Source organism: Thunnus albacares, chromosome 10 (genome assembly GCF_914725855.1).
Source record: "Thunnus albacares chromosome 10, fThuAlb1.1, whole genome shotgun sequence".
NCBI lineage: Eukaryota > Metazoa > Chordata > Actinopteri > Scombriformes > Scombridae > Thunnus > Thunnus albacares.
In genome coordinates, this window is record NC_058115.1 from 33,113,078 (window position 1) to 33,125,344 (window position 12,267).

Genomic DNA, 12,267 nt, shown 5'->3' on the forward strand with positions numbered 1-12,267 from the left:
AACCAAAAAAGTAAAGTTGCAGCCGGACAGATAAACGATGAGCTGGCGGTGCAACGTGGTGGAAGAGAACCTGCTCGCTCTGTAGATATAAAGGCTCATTCTAAGGTAACAAAAACACAATGATTCTTACTTTCAGGTGATTACACACTAACTAAAACATACTTATGAATATTATATTCCATTTCTGCTAAATCTGTTCTGCTAGATGCCGCTAAATTCTACACACTGCACCTTTAACCTCAGCCATGTAAGATCAGAAAACTATGATTAGTGACGGTTATTGAAGGCACAGACACAAATGTTGCTGTCCTGCTGTTAAATCAGAAACACACACGACATATCTTGTTGTTTAATCTGGAGGATGTGATGCTAATGTTATGCTAACTGTTCCTTTGTTGGGTTTCTATTATGGGTAGTAAGCTGGTTAGTCAGGCATATTAACATTTGACAAACACTATTTAATCCCAGAGGTGGAACATCCCTATACATTTACTCAAGTACTATACTTAGGTACAATCTCGAGGTACTTGTACTAAGTTATTGACCTGAGCTATGATTGGACAGTTGCAGTTTGACAGAGCGAGTTACTAAATGGTCAACTGTGAACAAACAGGTACAAAAGTTGTAAGAAATGTTTTGATTTGGGGAAAATTTGTATTAAATGATGAAATCAGTGTTAGCATACTGCTTCAATGAAGATCTGAAACAAGCAGATATACGGGAGTTAAAGTGGGCCAGAACCATCCAGAAAGGCGTTCAGGCACCTTTTAATTAATAAGTAAATAAATCTGATTGGCAGTTTGATACGTGATAATTTCAAGCAAGTTCATTTTTGGGTAATGGTAATCCCCCCCTCCGACCACTATGTGGGTTGTGATGGCAGACTGGTGCTGTCTGTGTTTCCGCTCTTATGACTTAACTTCGCTGAAAACTTCAGCCAGAATATGAGATATTCGTGTCTGGTTACGTTTGTGGTGAATGAAACTTGCAAAACTTTTCTTTGTTGGAGCTGATATTCATCTGCTGACCTTCAGTCAGTTTGTTCCTGACATTTATTCAGCTGGAACCAGATGAACAATATTGTTTTATCTCTGAAGTTTTGTAATATTCATAATATAACATTATAAATATATTTCCCACATGATAACATTGGTAAAGGTAATTGGTAATAACAACAGATGACCGCACTGCTCTGTCTCCTGTATTTGTGACTGACAGTAACATTATTGTCTCAGACTGAAACTGATTCGCCAGGCTTTTTCTCTGATAAACAGTAGACGGATGTACGATATATAACTCAGTAATATTTGAAGTGTGAGTTATATAAATGACTTGTGTGGGAATTCTGCAGCTTGTTGTCTCAGCTGACAGAAACTGATACTGACACAAGACAGAGGTTTTTTTATTTCCTTTTTTTGGAAAACAGGTGCACGCTGAGATTTAAGTTATTGACCTTTTACACTGTGTTCTGATAACAAGCTGCAGTTTCAGTAAATCCAGATTCTTTAGTTCTGCCTCTCTCAGTCTGAGCAGTTCAGATCCGTTCAGCTGCTGAAGAGCTACGAGGCAACATGAGGAGCAGCAGGACTGATAGATAAGTTTGTGAATCTGTGTTTATATGTTTTCTTGGTAAAAGTCACAGACAGCAGGATGAAGCTGCAGCTGGAGCTACAGGGAACAACAAATACCTGCTCAGCCTCCTCATCATCACCTCTGACCCTCAGCAGTGACCTTCCCTCAGGGCCTCTAATCCTGCAGGTCTGACGGCTCCAGGATGAGGATGAGGATAACACACCAGGTCAGTAGAGGGTTTCGGTTCAGCATCATGATTCATCCACAGCTGATCTGTACTGATAGGTGCCAGTAATCTCACTGGGTTGTGAGTATTTTCTTTACAGTCACTGAATGGATACGTCTATAACTCTGTGATATCATCAGGAGATCTGGATCAATGAGCCTGATGCTGCTTTACAAGGAAATATGCACTTGTGTTTTGTCTGTTAGCAGCTCTGACTGTGAAAGAAGATTCTCTGAAATGAACAATATAATATAATAACATCACTACAAATCAACAAGGTCTCAGCACTGATGTTCATTTCTTTGGTTGGGCCTCCTTCGGACCAGTGGGATCCAGAAAAATACGCCAAGAAATGTGTGTTTAGAAGAAGGTCAGCTGATCACAGCCTGTCCACAAAGAAGACGAGTCCATCAACGGTCACAGTACAAATCAATCTGAGGTGAGTCATTCATCACCGTAGCACCGCTACACCGGATCTCAGGGTTCCCCTCACCTGCCGAATCCCACGCCAACCCCTGCAGATATGTGACAGTATGTGATACTGTCAGTTTGTTCTAATTGAAAGGGAAGATTTAAAAGGGTTAAATGTGAGCGTGCGTGACCAGCCGAACGTCTTCTAGATGCTAAACGCGGTCGCAGCAGATTAAACAGAGCTGAGCCGAGGTGCTTCTCTACTTCTCGTCAGACCTACACAGGAGCAGCCAGACCATTAAGAGCTTTATAAACCAGAAGTCAGAACCATAAACTCAGTGAAGCTTTCTGAGAGCAGGATTGATGTAGTCGAGTTTTTTTTTTTTTTTTTTTTGTTCACCTGACAGCAGCAGTTTGTCTCCCCCCCCCCCCGAACTGAGCAGAGAAAACCTGCAGCAGTAATGGACCGAGCTCCCAGAGGCTTGACTGCTGCTGCTGCTGCTGCTGCTGCCGCCGCCGGCTTCACATCAACCGATCATCATGTCAGACAGTTTCTACTCCATCAGGCTCGACTGCCAATCCAGAACAAAAACAGTCACATGTGCCAATTAAAGCTGCCATTTCTACTTCTCCTCCCGTCTAGTCAATGATGTGTTCCACCTCAAAGAGAAACCTGATTTATTCATTTATTCATATTTCAGGGTAACACCTGGAACCACAGTTAACAGAAAAAAACAAAAAAAAAAACATCCCTAAACTTCACAGACATGATTTTGATTCCTCTTTCATATTGTATGAAGAAACACCGTCTTTATTTACTATCCACCTTTATTTCATTTGCAGGATCAAAATGTTCTGTTATTCTCTCTTCCCCCCCTCCGACTCATCAGACGACGATCAGAGACGTCTGATCAAACTTTTAACCGTCTGATCAAAAGTGCGTTTGAGGTTTTCCCCGCATGAGTTTGATGAGCTCATGTTAAGGATTCTTCTCAAGATTTTTTTTTTTTTTTTCATATATAAATCACTCAGCAGCTTTATCTCTCCTGAGGGAATCAGATAACAACAGTAACACCAGTATCGCAACAGTCTGTATGTTCGGCTGCAGGCGGCTGAGATAGTGAACTCCCACCTCAAAGAGAGAGAGAGTTACAAACACGTCCGTCAGGAGTTCACAACAAGACAAGTTCATGACCCATCAACAAAATAAAATAAGACCTTTATAGCTCGTCAGCCTTCGTGGCATCAAACATGATCCCGAAATGAAAGCAGAATCGGTGCAGGATGAACAGTTTAAAAGGAATTCATCCACTGAAAGACTGGATCCCTTTACTGAAGGTTTGCAGTAACCAGTTATTTTTATTTGTGTATTTGTTTATTTACAGGAGACAGCGTCTTAAACCAGCAGTCAGGTGTTCATATGAACGGTGAAGGAAGTTTTCCTCGCTGTAATCATTCCTCCTGTTCATACTGGCTAGCGTTGTGCCTGAATACAAATAAAGCAAAGCACAAATAGTGTTTTTTTTTTTTTTACGGATATTTGTTTCATACAAATATTTTAAAAAGTATTTGTTTTCGGGAAGAAAAACAAAAGATGTCAAATACCAGCACGCAGGTCGGTTACATCGCTATCTCAGTGTCTCTCCTCTGCTCCGCTGTGACGTCTATCAGCAGGTCTCAGTGAGGGGAGTCATATCCACCTGCTACATGACGCACATGGAGTTGAGGGTGTTACCCAGAGATAAAGCTGAGCTACTGACACAAATGAAGCGCTCCCAAGGGAACACTTATTGTAACACTTTAATTTTCTCAAATTAAAAGCGTAATAAAAACAAAAACAGGATTTTTTAAACCTAAATACACTTTTATTTGAATACAAAAACAAATGATTTTGCTGCCTCAACAAATACAGATACAAATACAAATACTGGGCTCTCTGCACATCCCTAATACAGGCTATCCACAGTGTGTCCACACAGTCATTTAAAAGTAGATGTGAAGCTTCTATTCAGCTTCATCAGTCTGAGTTAGTCATATCAAGTGGATATCTGACACATTTACGGTCTTTTTAGCATCAAATTCCCTCTTTGTGTTTCCCTGTTGAGCTGCAGGTGGAAGTATAGTAACAAAAAGAGGGACTTTGGCACTAAAAAGACTGTAACGTTGAAAGATATCTACTTGATTTGACTCATTTGGACGCTGAAGCTTCATATTAGCTTCAGATAAACTTTTAAAGACATTTTTGCACAGAAGGAGGACTGCTGTTTACTCAACTTTGTATCAATTTAAGTGATAAATAAAAATTATTTATAGCATTACTTTTAAAGCATCCTCACTTTACTTTTAGTGCCTTAAACTTTTTGCACAGTACTGTTGTTTGACGGAGCTGGACTGAGTAACAAAGTAATTTCTGCAGTAGTTTAGCACCTTTTACTTTAGCACAAACTATAAGCTATAAATCTAATTTATGAATTTAAGAAAGTCTTAAGCTTCCAGGATCCCAGATTATAAAAAAAAAATGACACAAGCACCTGTAAAAAATGTACAAATCTTTAATGATAATCTCTAAAAATATTATTAGACAGTTAAAGGTTGTAAAAAATGTACACAAATGCAATAGAAAAATGTAAGAAATAAAACTATTAGTCTGTTTATAGGTAAAGTGATTTTTATCGCCCTTGTTTTTATGTCTTTTTTTATTGAAAGTACATCTACGCTTGTAAATCACTGAAAATAGTTTTATAAATGTCTTCTGGTCTACAAACATAAACAAGATGCTGTGTGAAATCCGGTTTTCTCAGCTTATCTCTACACAGTATGTAAAGTTATGTTACTATATTTAAAACATGTTCAGTGTGTGTGTGTGTGTGTGTGTGTGCGTGACCTCTACAGTGACACTGAAATCACTTATCATCCTGAAAACTCTTTCAGCTTTTCTTCTTTTCCCCGACACGAGGACACTTTCACTCCATAATAAAGCTTATCACGGCTGATAATTGCCTCTCATTACCTCGGCATTTATCTGCCTCCCGTCTCCTTAACGGGGGATAAAAATCAATCAATGGCCGCTCGTCGTCGTGGCGCCGCCGTCGCTGCTGCTGCTGCAGTAGGAGTGAAAATGGCGAGCGGTGGCAGCGGTGGCGGCGGCGGGTTGAGGAGTGGATTAGGGCCGCTGCCTGGAGCTGCTGTGTGATGACACCATACAATCCTAATGGGCTTCTTCACGCCGTGCTCACCTAATCACCCATATCAAACCTCCTCACAGAAGAGCCAGAGCCTCTTATTTATTTGATTTCTCTCACATTAAATTATATAGGATTTAGAAAAGGGATTAAAATTTTACACTTGTAAAGAAGCCTTAGCCACTTAATTAAAGCTGAAAATAATACTGCAATTATTTTTGCAGAGGTTGAGAAAGGAATTTTTATGGCCTCAGAGTATTTAGTTAATTATAATGTTGCACTTTGACTGCTAATTTCTGCTCTGAAACTTTCCAGCGTTTTTTTTTTTTTTTGTGTGTGTGTGTGTGTGTGTTTTTTGTGTGACTGAGGAGGTTTTTTCCTCATTCAACCCGCCGCGGCTGCGAGACCATTGTTATGCAGACTGTTGTTTATCGGCGCCGCTGCTATCAGTAACACAGCTCATCATTCACTGCCATATTGTTCCAACAAACAATAGATCTGTGTTTGCGGCGTGCGGTACAGAAATCTGATTTACTGATCAATGGGCTCGATGGTTTTGTCTTCCACACAATGAGCCGTGATGAGACGGTGACAAGCTGAAGGTGGAACAATGGCAGCCAGGAGTTTTCTACTTTTCTACTTTACCAGACTCCTTTTTTTTTTTTTCTTTTTAGGCCTCATTTGCAAAAAAAAATAAAAAAAATGTTTCTTCTGAAAGTTTTCTCTTTTCTAACTGAGTGAAGGTGAAGGGGAGATGATCAGACGATGCTTCCGGTCCAGTTATGCATTGATGCAAGTGTATTTGAGGTGAGAGAATTTAATGTATTGGCTGTAAAGCAGCAGTGTGCTCAGATTATCTGAGGAAAGAGAGTAAAGATGGAAAAGATGTAGTCTAGTCTACTAATTTACACTCAAAATCTTGCAAAACGACTGTTTACCAAACTATACAGTCCACACAAACTCTGGCGTCAGCTAAAATTGACAGCGAGTAGGGAAAAATAACAAAATATGAGTCAAATAAGTCAAGTAAATAACAAGGAAGATGTTCCACTACTAGTTTAATCTTTCATGACAGAACAAGCTACAGAGGTGCTAAGCGATGCTATTTTTTTCATCGTGCTGCTGTATATTTAGTCATCATCATTAAGAAGCTCTTCATAGTCATATTTTTTATGTCAGGTTGTGTGATAACACTGTGTATATCTGTAGACGAGTTATTTTGAGTTGATTTTGAGTGTAAATTCTAGATTTTTTTTCTTATTTTTCTAGTTTTAGTGTACCAAACTTATTAAAATCATTACAATAACCATCTCGATCAATTCCTCATGCAAAAATTATATATAGAAAAATGGGGTCATCTGTCTCTGCATTCGTCAGAACTCCTAGATGACCGCCAAGATGGCCGCCAAGATGGCCGCCAAACACACCCGTGGGACAATATTTTGAGTCTGGAACATGAAAATCTGTTTACTAGACGCCTTGAGGATGACAAAAAACTAAGTTTGAAAAATATATCAGTGGGGTGCAGTGGGGACCCCACCTTCCTACTACATACACCATGTTTGTTTACTGCTGTCGTCATGGAAACGCTCTGCTAGCTGGAACTAGCCTATAAGGCCTCCTTGAAGGCTGAGATTGATCACTAAACAGTCAAATTAGCATTTTTACCTTCTTTACTAAAGGAAAGTAACTGAGTACATTTACTCAGGATACTTTACTTGAACTTTTTCCATTTTATGGCAGTTTACTGGCGATGGATATGGAGGATAACGATGTCCTCTGGAGGCCAATATGTTCTTTCCCATTCATCTCATAAATATGCTCTTCTTCTTCTTCTTGACTGTGATCTTCTTCTTCTTCTTCTCTGTGCAGAGTTTGTTTTCACATTCATCTGCTGAAGGAGGAAAAGTTTCTCTGAGTTCATCTTAAATCTAAAGTTTAACACCTGAACGTACCTGCAGGATTTATGACATCACAACTAGTTTGGAGCCAATCGTGGTCCAGTATTCAACTTATACAAGTGTGATGTGGAAACCTGAAGCCTCCAGAACACAAACACTGAGGATGAACTTTACAGTGAAGGAGGAGACGTCAAACTTTAGAAATCAAGAATATCTACATATTCAGAGGTTTTAGATTTTTACATAAAGAAGATGATATAAGTATTTTTGAGCCACGTTAGACACAAAATATCAGTCAAGTATTTTATGTCTTTAAACATATCTGGAGGAGATCCTTCTTGTGAATATATTATTATTATGCTCACATCACACACGCTCACATTAACACCCTGGATTCCCATCTCAACTTTTACACACAAACGCACCACACATTCAGGTAAAGCTTAACTTCCCTCCGTCTGCCTGTGTAATGTAATTATTGTCTCACTTTATACATGTGTGGTCGTACGTATATGTGTTTATACTGTATGTTGTGTTATTGTGTGTGTGTTAAGTTTCACCAATAAAACTTTTTAAGAAAGTTCTGACCGAGTCAGACCGAGTCCAACTTTTTGTTGTCAGATTTAACAACAGTTGTAACACTTAAATCTCAAGATGCCGACTGGTGTATTTAGTTTTATTTCAGCTGTGAAAAAAAAACAAGAAGCTGAGCAACTTTTTTTCCATCAGTGACTCATAAAGATATAAACAGTGATGGAAGACAGTCTGCAGGTAAGAAAACAGCTCGATGCAGCTTTCATATATCCAACATGTGGTCTGTGTGATCCAGGATGTAAACACCTGGAGGAGAGGAAGACGGGCGTCTTGAAATCAGATTTTGTGTGTCGTGTGAATATTGATTCGGCGTTTGTCTCCGCACGGGGGCCGAAGGGCGTCAGCACCCTGAGCTGTTTGTTTTAACTCCCACGAGAGACGCTTAGATGTCTGGAGAAGTGTTGTTGTTGTTTGTGTTGGATAAAACCCAAAGAAGAAGAAGAAGAAGAAGAAGAATCCTCTGCCCTCTTCACCTTCAGCGCTGCTTTGATTGACAGCTAAAAAAAAAAAAAAGGGGGGGAAGTGTAGAGAGGTAGAAGAGTAATCCCTGCGGTGCTTCACACTCCGGCAACTTTTCTCTTCTTTTCGCCAACTTTTCTAATGTTTTCTAACAAATTACATCCATTCATCGTCGCAGAGAAAAAGGAAAAAAAAAAAAACAACAGTGTGAGCCGGCGAGCGGTAAAAATGAGAAGCGTCCACTCGTCCGTCCTTAGTCATGCCTGTCACGCAGCAGCTGAAGCATCGCTCTCCGTCTTGTTTGTCCCGTGACGTCCGGCTCTGGATGGATGGCGCTCAGCGCTCCAGAGGCCCCGTCAACTCAGGTGAAAAGTTTCCTTCGTTAGTCACAGTTGGTTTTATTTTTTTTCCACAACAACAGGAAGAGTGATTGGAGGAGGAGGAGGAGGAGGAGGAGGAGGGGGGGAGGAAGGAAGACTGATATGGCTTACGAGAGGCTGGAGCCGCCCGCCACCCGGGCCTCCTACTGCTGCTGCTGCTCACAGTTCATGAACGAGGCGTTCACTGCTGTGAGGCGTTCAGGGCCTGTGACAGCATGAAAGGAGCTGATCATTTGTTTGTCTCAGCCGTCGCACTGTTCTGCTTTTACAATCGACAGCTTTTTTTTGTGCAAGAATAAAAGAAAAAGAGTAAGGATGTGTGAATAAAAGTGTTGTAAAATGTGAAAACAAAACGCCAAACGAAAGCAAAAAGAGGTTTGCAGGTGCAGGTGTGGAATAGAACGAGCCACGCTGAATGATACAGCTTATAAAGTAACTTATAAGTAAAGCAGCAGCAGATAAACTGGACAGTTAAACAACATTCATTTTAAAAACTTAAGATTCACTCAAGAGTTTTTCTAGCTACTTACTTTGTCATCTTTGGTCAGAAATTGTCATTTGATGCTGCTCATGTCTGTTAATGTCTTATATGATCTTCTGAACTCTGAGTCATTCGTCTGTCTCATGTCTCCAGTCTGCCTGCTGGCTTCGTTTGTTTTATACACCAGCGTAGCAGGAAGTGATGGTCCTCACACTGTATCCTCATACAAGGATACAGTGTTCAAACGGAAAACAAAAGGAGCGCTCCCAGGAGCCAGTCTGAGCCGCTAACAGCTGTAAAGTGATGTAAGTTACGCTGTTTCTGAATTTGAGAAGTGGCTAAACGGCGTCGAACATGTTAGCGTTTTTGTCGAGCTTCACATAGACGTACATTTAAAGTTATATTCAGGGTGATACTCAAAACGTCCGGAGCTAACGACCTGGCGATGCTGATGGTCCCGACGATGGATCGTGTGTCGTGTCGGGATGTTTTTTTTGCATTTATCTTCAGCCTGGAGTTGAAGTATTTTCAAATGTTATTTAATAAAAACATTATCTCTCTCTTTCTCTCACTGACCGCCAGATGTCTGCGTCAACGCGTGTCATGTGTTGCGAGTTGATGCAGCAGGAAGCAGGAAGATAAAAAGAGAGCAGACAAGACATTAGCATTAGCCTGGCGAGCTAGTGGTCAGTAATGGATGAAATAAAGCAAAATCTTGTATAAAGGGAGCTTCAGGGAAGGACAAGAGCATCACAGTGGCGTCTGTTGTGGATTATAACTCAGAGTTTAGCAGCCGCCTTCATCTGGTCAATATTCAGATTGATTATTTTGAGTTTATTTAAGTGTGTTGCCACTAAACCGCTGTGTCATATTCTGTGTTGTCAGTTATTTTTTATGAAAATCCTTCCAGAGCAATCATATAACTTTTTTTTTTCTTTTAAGAAAAATAAATATTGACAACAATAATAAAAATATAGCTTCAGGTCCAGTTCAGGCCTCAAATTCTGGATCAGTCTGAAAGCTTCAGGTCTCAGTTTTAAGGCCTGTGCTGGAAATCTGCTCTACATCTGATTGGCTCAAACACACACACACACACACACACACACACACACACACACAGACTGAGCAGCAGCAGCAGCAGCAACAAGCCATAAATGTCGCACAGATTTTCTGCTCTCAGCGGATCTTCGCTGTTTGATCCGAGAGCAAAAGTTTAACGTTGCTGAAGCTCTTCACGGTTTTAACAGCTTCTCTAAACACATCAGATGTTCTCCGACGTGAATGTCAATTAAAAGCCGACTGTTCACTTCCTGCTGTGCGTTTGTTTTTCCTGCGGTCGTGTCTTTTAACAGCTTATAATATACATGTATGATTATGTTTTTAACCATATCTTTGTTTTCATGTGTTTACATTCAAATTAAAGATGCATTTAAAGAATCTTTCACAACTGTCAGATATTCTGCTTTGTATCACTGTAACTTTTATTCTCCAGTTATATCTGTCTTATTCTTTTTTAGCTTCTTTTTATCTCCAAATTTAACTCTTTTTAATTGACTTTAAATGTCTTTTTACTCGTGTTGCTTTTATGTTCTATCTTGATGCCTTTTACGTTCTATGTAAAGCACTTTGAATTACCTTTATTGTTTGAATATTATCATAGTCTCATATCTCCAAGTAGCCGACAGCACAGACTGCAGGATCACATTTGATGTCAAATCTATCGAATCTTTCCTCAAAAACTTTTAGTTTTGTTTTACAGGAGACGCAGACAGATGAAAACATTTGAAGTTCAGTCTAATTTCTTCATCAGCACATACACACACACACACACACACACACAGAACATCTCAGCTCTCCTGTACTTTACTGAGACCCTGTGAAGATAAGTGAGGAGTGTTTTTTTTATAAGAGCGTCTGCGTCATTTCCCCACCGGCCCCGGTGAGTCTTTCTCCTCAGAGCCGCCGCTCTGCTGTTCCGCTCAGAGGCAGAAGAATCACAGAAAAGGTCACGAGGAGGACGATTGGCAGCTGGTATTTGCGGCGCAGTCAGCCTCCAACCCGTCCACGCTGGGCTGACGTGTTACCGCGAGCCGCCGCCGCCGTGACACGAACAAGTGCTGACTGCTGTACGGAGTGTTCTCCTGCCTGACAGACGACGCTGAGGGTTTTGAGGACCGTGTCATTTTACATCCTACGTCCTCGTCTCGGCGGAGGTTTGAATCTCAGATCAGATGGAGCTGCGGAGAGAACAGGCAGAGGAGAAAAGTCCTTTCAGTTACATCCTGAATGGCCAACGATTACTGGCTGTCAAAGTGCATTATGGGAAATAATTTCACAATTGGTCATCTTCCTGTGTTACCTTTTATTAACTGCTTTGAGATGACAGGAAACGGTTAATTTGAGGAGCAGCAGATCTGAACTGTTTTTGAACCGCTAACGATTATTTCTATGAGTCATTAATCTGAGAGGATGAATCCTCTCCTCCTCTTCATCGCCGTGACGTTCACATTTGTGGTTTTAAGTGGATTGGAAGGATTTCTGCACTGGATAAATTAAAGCTTTGACCAGATGCCACCATCTGGTCAAAGCTTTCATTTATCCAGTACTTTGGTTTATGACCAAGTACCTGCAGAACTAATGACATTCAGCCTCAGCAGTACTTGGTGTTTAGTGCTAATTGGGCAAATGTTTATTAATTTTCTGTCTTTTTATCCTCACAATTATGTCTGTATCTCTCGGTGAAGCATGTTTTTAAATGTGCTCTATAAATAAAGATGACTTGACAGATGTTAGCATGCTAACATGCTAAACTAGCATGTTGAACATTATTGATGATTTTAATCTCTAACAATAATTACCATTTGTGATGTTTTGTTTGCTCTTTTTGTAGTAAAATTGGAAGAGTTGGGAAAAATTGGAAGCAAAGGAAAATAATGTGATTTTTTTTTTTGTTTTACTACCAATGAAGAGTCACTTCCTGAATAAAAAACACGCTGCATATCACAGAAACAACTATATTTCAGTGCTGATTTTTACATTTATTTTCCAAACATGAGAACCA

General features: G+C 40.2%; 1 long non-coding RNA gene across 2 annotated transcripts in view; it reads left to right on the forward strand.

Moving 5' to 3' along the window:
• LOC122989814 overlaps nucleotides 1-7,649 on the forward strand; it is an 18,892-nt gene extending 11,243 nt beyond the window's left edge. Inside the window, exons 2-4 of one of the 2 annotated variants that reach the window (XR_006405174.1) lie at nucleotides 1,637-2,237; nucleotides 6,135-6,198; nucleotides 7,264-7,649. This is a non-coding gene — a long non-coding RNA (uncharacterized LOC122989814). Of the gene's footprint in view, nucleotides 1-1,636; nucleotides 2,238-6,134; nucleotides 6,562-7,263 lie in introns of those variants that run through there. The other variant, XR_006405175.1, reaches the window with a different exon arrangement.
• Nucleotides 7,650-12,267: the final 4,618 nt, after the last annotated feature.